Source organism: Arachis hypogaea, chromosome 16 (assembly GCF_003086295.3).
Source record: "Arachis hypogaea cultivar Tifrunner chromosome 16, arahy.Tifrunner.gnm2.J5K5, whole genome shotgun sequence".
NCBI lineage: Eukaryota > Viridiplantae > Streptophyta > Magnoliopsida > Fabales > Fabaceae > Arachis > Arachis hypogaea.
This window is the reverse complement of record NC_092051.1, coordinates 120,341,236-120,352,144: the sequence shown is the minus strand read 5'-3', so window position 1 is coordinate 120,352,144 and position 10,909 is coordinate 120,341,236. Positions and strand designations below refer to the sequence as shown.

Genomic DNA, 10,909 nt, shown 5'->3' with positions numbered 1-10,909 from the left:
CCTTAAACCTTTTTAGTCTCCTCTAACCTTCATCAACCGTCAATTCCTTGATCACTTGGCTCCGATTAGAGGGTTAAGTTCAAAACTAGTTTATGTGCCACACAAACCCTAGATACCCAAAAATAAGACGATTTTATGTCATGTATCGGATTAAATCCAGATAAATAGGGAGTTGTGAGGAATTGATTTCAACATGTAATTCTAATGATATAACTTTTCCAAGATTCAAATAAAATTCAAGTTGAATTAGAGTTATTTTCCAATAATCACTACTTCTTAGGATGAAGAACGAAACCAATTCTTAAACAATAACCAAAACATTAATCAAGAGTAGAAGAACAAATAATTATTAATCCATCAAAGTAAATAGAGCTCCTAACCTTAACAATGGAGGCTTAGTTCCTCATGGAGAAAATAAACCCTAGTAGAGAAAAGTATGAAAGTGTGGAATGAAAATTAGGAGAGACCTAGGTCAAGATCTTTTCTCCTTTTATATCTAATCCTAATTAATGTAAAATATATTTTCTAAAACTAAATAATATATTTTTCTATTTATAAATAAAATAAAGTTTAATCGAAATTAATTAAAATCTTCGAGCATAATAATTGATGGATGCAGGGATCACTCCTTTTCCTTGGATTGGCGCCTAACTTCAAGAAATTGAAGTTAGGCTTGGCCTTGACAGCGTGCATATTGAAGATCCTTTGATCATGGCGCCTAACTTCAGGATTTTGAAGTTAGGCGCTACCCTGGCAGGAAGCTTTTGGAGCGCTGGTTCTTCTTCCGGCGCCTAACTTGTGAAAAGCCAAGTTAGGCGCCAATATGGCCGTACAGGTTATAGAAGAAGTGTGTACTATTATACATCGTTGGAAAGCTCTGAAATTTAGCTTTCTAATACCACTAGGATCATGTCAATTGGACCTCTGTAGCTCAAGTTATTTCCGTTGGAGTGCAAGGAGGTCAGGGTTGACAGCATCATTCACTTTCTTCTCTTCTTCTATAAAACTCCGTCAAATCCATCTGAATGCTACCTGAAATAAACAAAATTGTACACAAATCAAAATAGCATTCATAGCGGCTAAAAAGTATTTAAATCTTAATTAAACTTAACAATTCAATTGCAAATTCACTAGGAAAATATAGGAAAGATGGTCACGCATCTGTCTACAAGAGAGAGAAAGCATTCGTCAAGGTATTTTCCACATAAGTTTATTTTGTTGACTGATGGGAGGAACCTGAATGTTTCGGAGAGACTGTTGAAGATAAAAGCAAAGCTAAATGGTTTGAAGCTATGGAAAAAGAAATGAAGTCCTTGCTTGAAAATGATACCTATGAGTTGGTGAAGCTACCGAAGGGTATGCGAGTTCTGAAGAATAAATGGGTATTCAGAATCAAGAATGAAGAACATAATTCTACGCCTTGGTATAAAGCTAGATTGGTTGTTAGAGGCTTTAGCCAAAGAAAAGGTGTTTCTTATGAGGAGATTTTTTCTCCTGTTGTGAGGATGTCATTCATTCGTGCTATGCTTGGATTAGCAGCGTCTCTTAATCTAGAAATTGAGCAAATGGATGTGAAGACAGCTTTTCTTGGTGATTTAGACAAGGAGATCTACATGGAGTAACTGGAGGGGTTTGTTGTTAAAGGAAAGGAAGATTTTTTTGTGCAAGCTTAACATGAGTCTTTATGGGTTGAAGCAAGCTCCAAGACAGTGGTACAAGAAGTTTGAATCTGTAATGGGGGAGCATGATTACGTTAAGACAACTTCAAATCGTTGTGTATTTGTGCAAAAGTTTTCTGATGGTGATTTTATCATTCTTTTGCTTTATGTGGATGATATTTTGATTGTGGGCAAGAATTCTTTGAGGATTAATGAGTTGAAGAAACAGTTGAGCCAAGTTCTTTGCTATGAAGGACTTGGGTCCTGCCAAACAGATTTTGGGCATGACTATTACTCGTTATAGAGATTCCAAGAAGCTTTATTTGTCACAGGAGAAGTACATAAAGAAATTGCTTCAAAGGTTTGGCATGAATAACGCCAAATGTGTTGCTAGTTCTTTTGCTCTTCATTTTAAGTTGAGTACCAAGCAGTGTCCAACCATTGATGAGGAGAAGCAAGCAATGGATGAAATTTCTTATGCCTCAACTATTGGAAGCTTGATGTATGCTATAGTGTGTACTAGATCAGACATTGCTCATGTGGTTGGGACTGTGAGTCATTTTCTCTCTAATCCAGGTAAAGAACATTGGAATGCTGTTAAATGGATTATGAGATATTTTAAAGGTACAACTAACTTGAGTTTGAGTTTTGGTGGTGAGAAACCTTTGCTAGTTAGCTTTACTGATGTAGACATAGCAGGAGATATTGATTCTCGAAAGTCTACTTCAGGTTATTTGGTCAAGTTTGCAGGGGGAGCTATTTCATGGCAGTCAAGGTTACAGAAGTGTATTGCACTTTCTACCCAGAGGTAGAGTTTATTGCAGCAACTGAAGCATGTAAAGAGTTGTTGTGGATGAAGAAGTTTCTTGTAGCGCTTGGCTTTAAAAAAGACCGTTATGTGTTGTTGTGTGATAGTCAAAGTGCTATTCATCTTGCCAAGAATTTTACTTTTCATGCAAGATCTAAACATATTGATGTTAGGTATCACTGGATACGGGATGTGTTAGATTCCAAGTTGTTGGAACTTGAGAAAGTTCACACTGATGACGATGGTGCTGATATGATGACAAAAACATTGTCAAGAGATAAGCTTGAAACATGTTGTTTGATCACCGGAATGGCGAGGGCCTCCACCTAGTCGAAAAGGGGGAGATTTGTTGGGTTTTTCTCTCCATTGTGAGGCTCAAGCCCAACATTTTGATTGTATTCTTGCACCCTAGTGTCTCAACCCTAATTAGATTTTTTGGGGTCATTAAGAGGTAGAGAGTGTAGCCACCAAAGAGAGAAAGGAGAGAGAAAACAGAATTCGCATTTTTATGTAAAGCAGTAAATTTAAAATGGCAGTTTCTCATTTGTTCACCATTAGATCGGCTTGAAATTTGAACCGCGTGTTACTCTCATCTGGTTCTTTATTCTAGTCGGTGGAGATGTTGATTAGAAGTTTGCAGTGGGAGAAATTGGCTTCACAAGAGAAAAAATATGTTTTCCATTTTACACAGAGCAACAATTTTTAAATAGCAGTTTCTCATTCTTTCACCGTTGGATTGACGTGAAATTTAGACTGCAGATGCTTCTCATCTTGTTCTTCATTTTGAACGATAGGGGGTTTTAATTGGAAGAGCCTAGTTGCTGTCATTTTGTGTTGTTTCTGCTGCTAGGCTCTTTCAATGATTATAAAGAGCCAGCATCATAAGATGACTAAAGATGTTGGTATGTTGGAACTGACAAATAAATTAATAATAGGGTAGTACCTATCTCACAAATACAAATTTTATGGACGTTATCGGCAAGAAAGGGTTCGTCCATGGGGAGAGAAATGGCGCCATCACAATAGCTCAAACTCCTCTTCTCAAGCATCCTGAAATCGAAAAAAAAAGTTGGAAACAACATGAATGAATACGTGAATAAACAAGAAGGTTCATGCCGTAATATAGAATAATTGCTATTACTTTGTATGAGCATCAATGAGAACACTACATAATGATTTCAAAAAAAAATAATAATAAACAAGGAAAAAAAAACAACACAAGGAAGGGGAAAAGGTAGAAAGGAATTGGACACTGATTTTAACAAAAGTCAATAATAATGCAATCAACTAATCAATACCCGCACTATTTGGGACAAGCGAAGATCGGTACATTTCCATATCAATAGTTTAATACTTTCTAGTTGCTCATAGCGTTCTAGATGCAGAGATTCAGAAAAGCAGCTTGAGAACAGTGAAGAAGTCAAGCATTGACCCATCCAAAAAAATTTAAGAACGAAGACAAATATATATATATATATATATATAAACTTTGTTGAACATTATTAATTATACTAAAAATATAATTGAGATATGAAAATTAAAAAGAGTTATGAACATTTTTATTTTTAAAATATTATTTATTATATATAATTTATAAAAAATATTTTTTTTTTTATTTCTAAAACTTGAACTTAAAATATTTTAATTAAAATATAAATAATTTGTCATCTTAACTAATTTACTTTTATTTATTTTTATGCACATTTAATAATAAAAGACTGAATCAATTAGCACGTTAGCACATATTAATATACTAGTATTTATAATTTGAAACTAGAATTATATATAAATATTAGAAAAAACTAAACCTGTATACGAAAAGTATATTTATATAAAACATAAACTTAATTTACAATTATTTTTCTTTCTTTCTTTTTAAAATAATTAATTTTTTTATATATTTTTTAATTTAATTTTGATATACTCTCAAATTAAAAATTTTATGAATTTAATTAATTATGTATTGTAATTAGAAAACTTACCTTTTACCTTCATTATGTAAATAATTATCTAAAAGAATAAATATAATTAAATGACTATACAAAAAATATATATTTTAATATATCAAAATTAACTTCTATATTTTTAAATAATCATTCTACGATTCATTATAATTTTTAAATATTAATTATCTCTCATTTAATTAGAAATTTTATTTGTTATAATATTTATGACATAAAATATTTTTTAATCGAAAATAGTTGTTACAACTTACAAGTAAGATTATTTAAGAGATAAAATTAATAAGTATTATATAATCTTAAAAGAAGAATATTAATTAATAAATAAATACTATTATTTCTTATCTTAACTAATTTTGAAGACAAAAAAATATTGAAAAATTTTACTTATATTTAAAAAATTAAGATTTAGTTTGGTAATTAAATAATTGATTAATTTTAAAAATTATATTATCATTATTCATTAATTTTTTATTGAGTCAATTTCTTTATTTATTTTTAATTTTGATATTAAATCAAATTTAACAAAATAAATATTGTTACATGTAAACTTTAATAAAAAAATATTTTTAACATAAATTTCAAGATAAAATTCTATAAATTTTTACGGAGACAAAAATATAATTATAATGGGAACAAATATATATATATATATAGAATTTTTTTTTTTTTTTTAACTTAGTGGGGGCAAGAGCCCCCTTCTCTAACACTTTGTTTGGATGTATGATAGAAAATGTGAGGAAAGAAAATGGAAGGAAAGAAAATGAGAGGAAAGAAAATGAAAGAAAAAGTTGATTTTTTTTATATTGTTTGGATGAAGAGAAAATGAATGGAAAGAAAGTAGAAAAAATTTTTATTTTATTTGAATAGAAGAAAAAATAAGGAGAGAGAAAATTATAACCAAGTAAAATTACATTAATACCCTTATTTATATTATATGTAAATTATAATATATTAAAGTATTTAAATTATTTTTTTAATAAAAAAATGATCCTAATTGTATTTTAAAATTTTAATGTATTATCATTGTTAACAATAATATTTTTTTTAAATTGATCCCTTTTTATTTTCAATTAAATGTTATAAATTTTGCTTTGCATTTTAATAATGGGCATATTAGTAATTTTATCTTTATTTTAGAACTTCGGTGGTTTTCTTTGCAGGTGTGGAAAGAAAACTTCAATGTGGGCTCCACACCATTGTTTTCCTTTTCCATCCATTTTCTATGCTCATCCAATCAGAGGAAAACTTCATTTTCCATCAATTTTCCTTCCGTGCATTTTCTTTCCTTCTCGTTTCTATTGATCCAAACACAGTGTAAGCCTCGGTCCGTCCCTGGAGTCAAGGCAGTTGGGGCTGCGACGACTGTAGGACTAAGGAGGAGAAAGGAGAGGGACTGAGTCTGAGCACTACAATCACAATTTATCAATTTATCTAATAAGCAAGAATCACCAACAGTCATCTAAATTCATCATTATCAATTTATCTAAACCAATTAGCATCAATGTATCTAAAACTGGAAATACTAATGGAGGAAGATAAACAAACCTAATAAAGTAGAGGCAAAAGCTTCGGAGTTTGGAGCTTCAGCACAGCCACACGCAGAGGATGGCGAGACACGCGAAAGAGGCAAAGACTGGCGACCAAGAACACAGAGTTGAGAGAGGGAAACAGAGGCGCTACGACTTTAGAGAGGGAGATGGCAACGCGATGACTGATGGAGAGGGAGACGGCGGCACAAGGGATGACCGATGAGGGAGGATTGGATGGAGGTGCTGCGACGGGTTGGAGGGAGGGGATGCGACGGGTTGAGAGAGGGAGACAGTGAGTGGCGTTGTTAGGGTTGTGTTATGGTTGAATGAGTTGAGTGAAGAGATGAGAAGAGTGAGAGCCTGAGAGGAGAGGGGGTGACGGTAAAGGGTAATTAGAGTTTCTGAACATGTAGGAAATGGGTACGTTTTTTAAAAGTAATGAAAAAAGTCACATTTCAAAAGCGTGCCCATTGATATTTTTAAGCCACGCTTCAATAAAAAACGTTATGACCGAATTTTAAAACATCACTGTAACGTAATTCTATTGGCACTCGGTTTTCTTACGGGGGGTAATATAAGGATGTAAAATTTCTACTCATATTGGTTAATTAAAAACCGAATAATGTTATACATCCAAGTTAACTAAGTTCAATCATGTTAGTATAAAATCAATAAGTTAGAGATTTGACTACGTTTTTTCTTGTCACATTTCAAAAGGATGGTCTAAAGAGGTCAATGGCCACACTTTTATAAAGGTGGTGATTAATTAAAAATTAGACACTACTTTTGATATCACGCTTATTAAACGTAGCCATAGAGAACAACAGGCACGCTTTTAAAGCATGCCAATAGAATTACATTACGATGATGTTTTAAAGTATGCCAATAGAGTTATGTAAAACTACTGAGAAAAATACTTCACTATTATTCACTCTTCTCTATTCACTAAACTAACTACTGACAAAACCCTAACACAGAGCTTTATTTTCCCAACCCTCTTCGTTGCACTTCCAACCTTCTTCACTGTGCACCCAACCCCTCCAACCCTCTTCATCGTGAAACAGAGAGTTCATCACGCAACCCTTTTCGTATTAAGAATTTAATTTTTTTATAAATTTTCAAAGTTCGACTGCCCTTTTCGGTAACTTCTGGAAAAACAGCAAATAGCAGTAGACTTTGGAAAATCATGAAAAATCTGTTTCTAATCTAAAATCTCTCAAATTTGTTATAATTATACTAGACTCTCCTAAGTTTCATTTGGTTCAAGTTTCAGAGCAATCCCATTTCAGGAGGAAAAGTAATGCAGATTCTGTTTTTAAAAGTTTCTGTTTGGTTAACCAGTGACCCGGTTAACTTCCAGAGTGCATAACTAATTCTCTAATACGTCTATGGATCTGAAATTTAGATTTGATTAACTAGACAAGCTAATCCTTCGTTTGGTTTTGATCTCACCTCAAAAGTCCTTCTGGGTTGGAAGTTATGCATCTAGGAATTCACTGCTCTAAATTTAGAAATTCTGTTTAGCCAACAGTGAGCAGCAATTTTGTAAAATCCATAACTCCCAATGTATAACTCTAAAAATTATGCGCTTTTGATGGAACAAACTAGACACCCTAAAGTTTTACCCCCAATTGGTTGTACACCAATTTGACTTCTGGATCAATACCAGTAAATTGAACAAGTTGCTGGCTTTGACACACGTTCTGCAGAATTTTGTATAGCCAAGTCAGAGAGCTCATCAGTTTGCAAACCTCATAACTTTTGATCTACAAACTATATGACTCTAAAAATTCAATCCATCACTCTAGACATATCTAGCTTCTATTAGACTTTGAAAGTAACTCAAAAGCATTTTAGAATTAACGTTATGCAGATTGGAAGTTTATATTTTAAAATTAAAAATCTGGTTTGATAGCTTTGAGGGACAAAATCTAAACCTTTATAACTTTCAATCGACAAATAACGAAATTATTAAATTTGGTTGAAAAGAAATAGACATATCAAAGTTTTATTGAAATTTAGTTTCACGAATTTTGGAGGTCTAGAGAGAGAGCAGCAACCTCGAGAAGTTACTGCTCTTGCTGCCACTGATTCTGCAGAATCTGCCCCAGTCTCCTAACTCACTTTGAGATTCACTTTAAGCTTCTAGCCCTTATTTTATCTAATTAATCACTCTAACACGTGTATATTGTGTATATAAACTTGTTTATAAGCCCCAAGATCCAAGATAATTACTATCTCATTAAATCACTTTTTTCACCCAGAGAGTTTATCACTTAAACTCAAAAACAGCAATATAGCAATTCACATTTTCTCAAAATAGAATCATATACACAGCACCACTATCAATCATTTATCATTTCACATACATAATTCATCATCAAAGTCAGTCATGCATCATCATTAAACACAACAACCAAGCACCTAATGTTCCTAACCTTTACCCGTGTTACAAGCTTTCCTTGAAATCCTTCCCTTAGCTCTTTCTTTCAGCTAAGATATCCCTCCTTGAGCTTGGACTCTCGGCTGGATGGATGATCTTGGAAGATAGGATGGATTAGGATGCTGGTTTGTGATGAATATGAAGAGAAGAACTCAGCTACTTTAACCCCTAAGAAGATGAGGATGTGAAGCTTGAAGGAATGATGAAGGTATTGTGCTCTTTCTTACTCACTCTCTTCGGTCACTCTTTCTAATCTTTCTCCTCTTTGTTATGCTGTTCTTGACATGAGATAGCTTATGAAATTAGTGTGTCTAATGGGAAGGAAAACCAAAGTCTTGAGGAAGAGAGGAAGGAGGCATGTGTTAATTCAAGAACTTGACTTTCACTCTCTCTTGTATGTCTCGGTTATACTCCTTCTCTTAACACTCTCTTCTTTGTTTTGATTGCTTTATAACTAAGTGAGCTAATGATAAGGAGTTTAAGTGGAGATTAGGTGGAGAAAGGATGGGAATTAAGCTACTATGCAAAGGGTTTAAGGGAGGTCACACTTGTTTAGTTCCATGTAATTCATCATTAAATGCTTTCTCCTTATCATCATGTGACTTGGCTTCCTAGCAAGAGGAGTGAGAGAATGGGAGGGTGATTAACTTGGGTTACAAAGTAACGAAGAGTGAGATTAAGCTTTGGTTAAGTTGTAACTGGAGTTAATGGTTTGGCTAATGATTAAAAAGTGTGATCATGTATTAATTCTTTGATGATGTATCTAGGTTTTTCTATAACTAATTCATCACTTGATGAATTAATTATGTGGAGATTAACCATTACAAGTGATTAAACTTGTATTGGAGATTAATCCTGAGAGAAATTAACGAACCATGTTCAAAATTTTAACCACCAGTTCTCGTCGTCAGAATTTTAAGCCGATGTGGTGAAAAACATTGTCACAAAACCCTCCGGTTCTAAACATATCTAATTGATATATAAATATATTTATGTATGTTCGATATATCGCCACGTATTGCGATTCTAGAAATTCCCGAGTTCTTATTACAAAATTTCGGAAATCACAGCGCGAAAAACGGATTCGTACAAGCCTTTATCGCACCTTCTATCTATTTTTTTATGTTAGCGTTATCCATATATCTATATCCGTCTTCTTGTGTTTATATCAAACGGTGATTCTTGGAGTTTGTAAGTTTTCGTCACAGAATTTTCAATAAATAATCCGTGAAAAGACAGGGTGTTACATTTGAAAAAGGTAAAATCTATAGGAAGGTTTTCACATGTTCCAATGCATTATAGTAGAACAAAGCTATACCAAAGATAGAATTGTTGCAGGTAATTTATTTGTCGCGTCGTAAATAGTGTAATTTCAAATTCGTCCCTGAATTAAGAAAGCAAAATACGAAAAGGATAGTGAGAAAGCGGATAGCCGGATAGGCATAGTTATATTTGGCTATAAACGGCTCTAAGCCCATGATGGGCTGAATGGCATTGGGTTATTATGGATGTCATTATGGATTTAGAGGGGAGGGAAGCCACATTGTAATTCTTTTATTTTGAGAAGATTAAAAATGTGAGTGAAAAATACGACTCAAAATGTAATAAAAATATAATTTTTTTATATATAAAAAAATTTTATTAAATGCTTATTTTTAATAAATGAGATAATGCTTAGACGGACACCTACAAAATTTCCAAAAAAAGAATTATTTAGATATTTTAAATAAAAAATTTATTTAGCAAGTACAATTTTATAAATAAATATAAAATAATAAATAATTAAATACTTATTTGAAAATATATACAGCTTAAAAATATTTAATTTTGTTGAAATTAAACTGAAAATAATTATCAATTATTACTTTAATATGTTTAAAGTAAGATATTTTTTATCTGTTACTTAATTTACTAAAAATTTAAATTTAGTTTTATACGTATGTATATATGGGATTTTATATAATTATAATTTATTCTTGATAAATATAACTAGCTTTCATTTTTAATAATAAATTTAGACTTAATTTTTGTTTATATTTTTTGTTTCTACTATTAAAATTTTTTAGGATTTGAACATCCATATGCATGATTCAACAGGGTATAAAGGCCTACTATAAAAAAAGATAAGCAACATTAATAAACCAAACAGATTTGAATATTACATGAAAGTCTCAAATAAAAAAACGTTACGTACATGTTTTATGTATATCTATCCCTAATTTTTAGCACGTTATGATCGTACCAAAAGTAAGGAGTTACTAACTTGTTCACCTTATTTACTATTTAATATTGAGTCTTTAGGTCGATATCGCGTTTCAGTTTATAAGAAAATATCAGAAAATTATTTTTAGTAATTAAAATCACACAATTATTAATAATAATAAATGCTATACAAATAAATTTAATATAAAACTCAAATACAATACCTATCCCTCTGGATAAAATAAAACTTAAAGCAACAAGGACGAGGGAACTCTATAAAAATAACATGAATCACAAGTAAAACT

At 31.9% G+C, this 10,909-nt stretch overlaps 1 long non-coding RNA gene across 3 annotated transcripts; it reads right to left on the bottom strand.

The window, feature by feature from the left end:
• Positions 1-605: 605 nt before the first annotated feature.
• Positions 606-9,209, bottom strand: LOC140180365 (uncharacterized). Of its 3 annotated transcripts, XR_011874448.1 has the most exons (4): positions 5,976-9,209; positions 3,765-5,836; positions 3,410-3,516; positions 606-1,032 (listed from the first exon to the last, which is right to left on the bottom strand). It is a non-coding gene; the product is annotated as an uncharacterized lncRNA (long non-coding RNA). The 3 variants fall into 3 exon arrangements; XR_011874447.1 differs by lacking the exon at positions 606-1,032 and having other exon boundaries at positions 3,132-3,516; XR_011874449.1 differs by lacking the exon at positions 606-1,032 and having other exon boundaries at positions 3,132-3,516; positions 5,625-5,836; positions 5,976-9,197.
• Between the last annotated feature and the right edge of the window lie 1,700 nt (positions 9,210-10,909).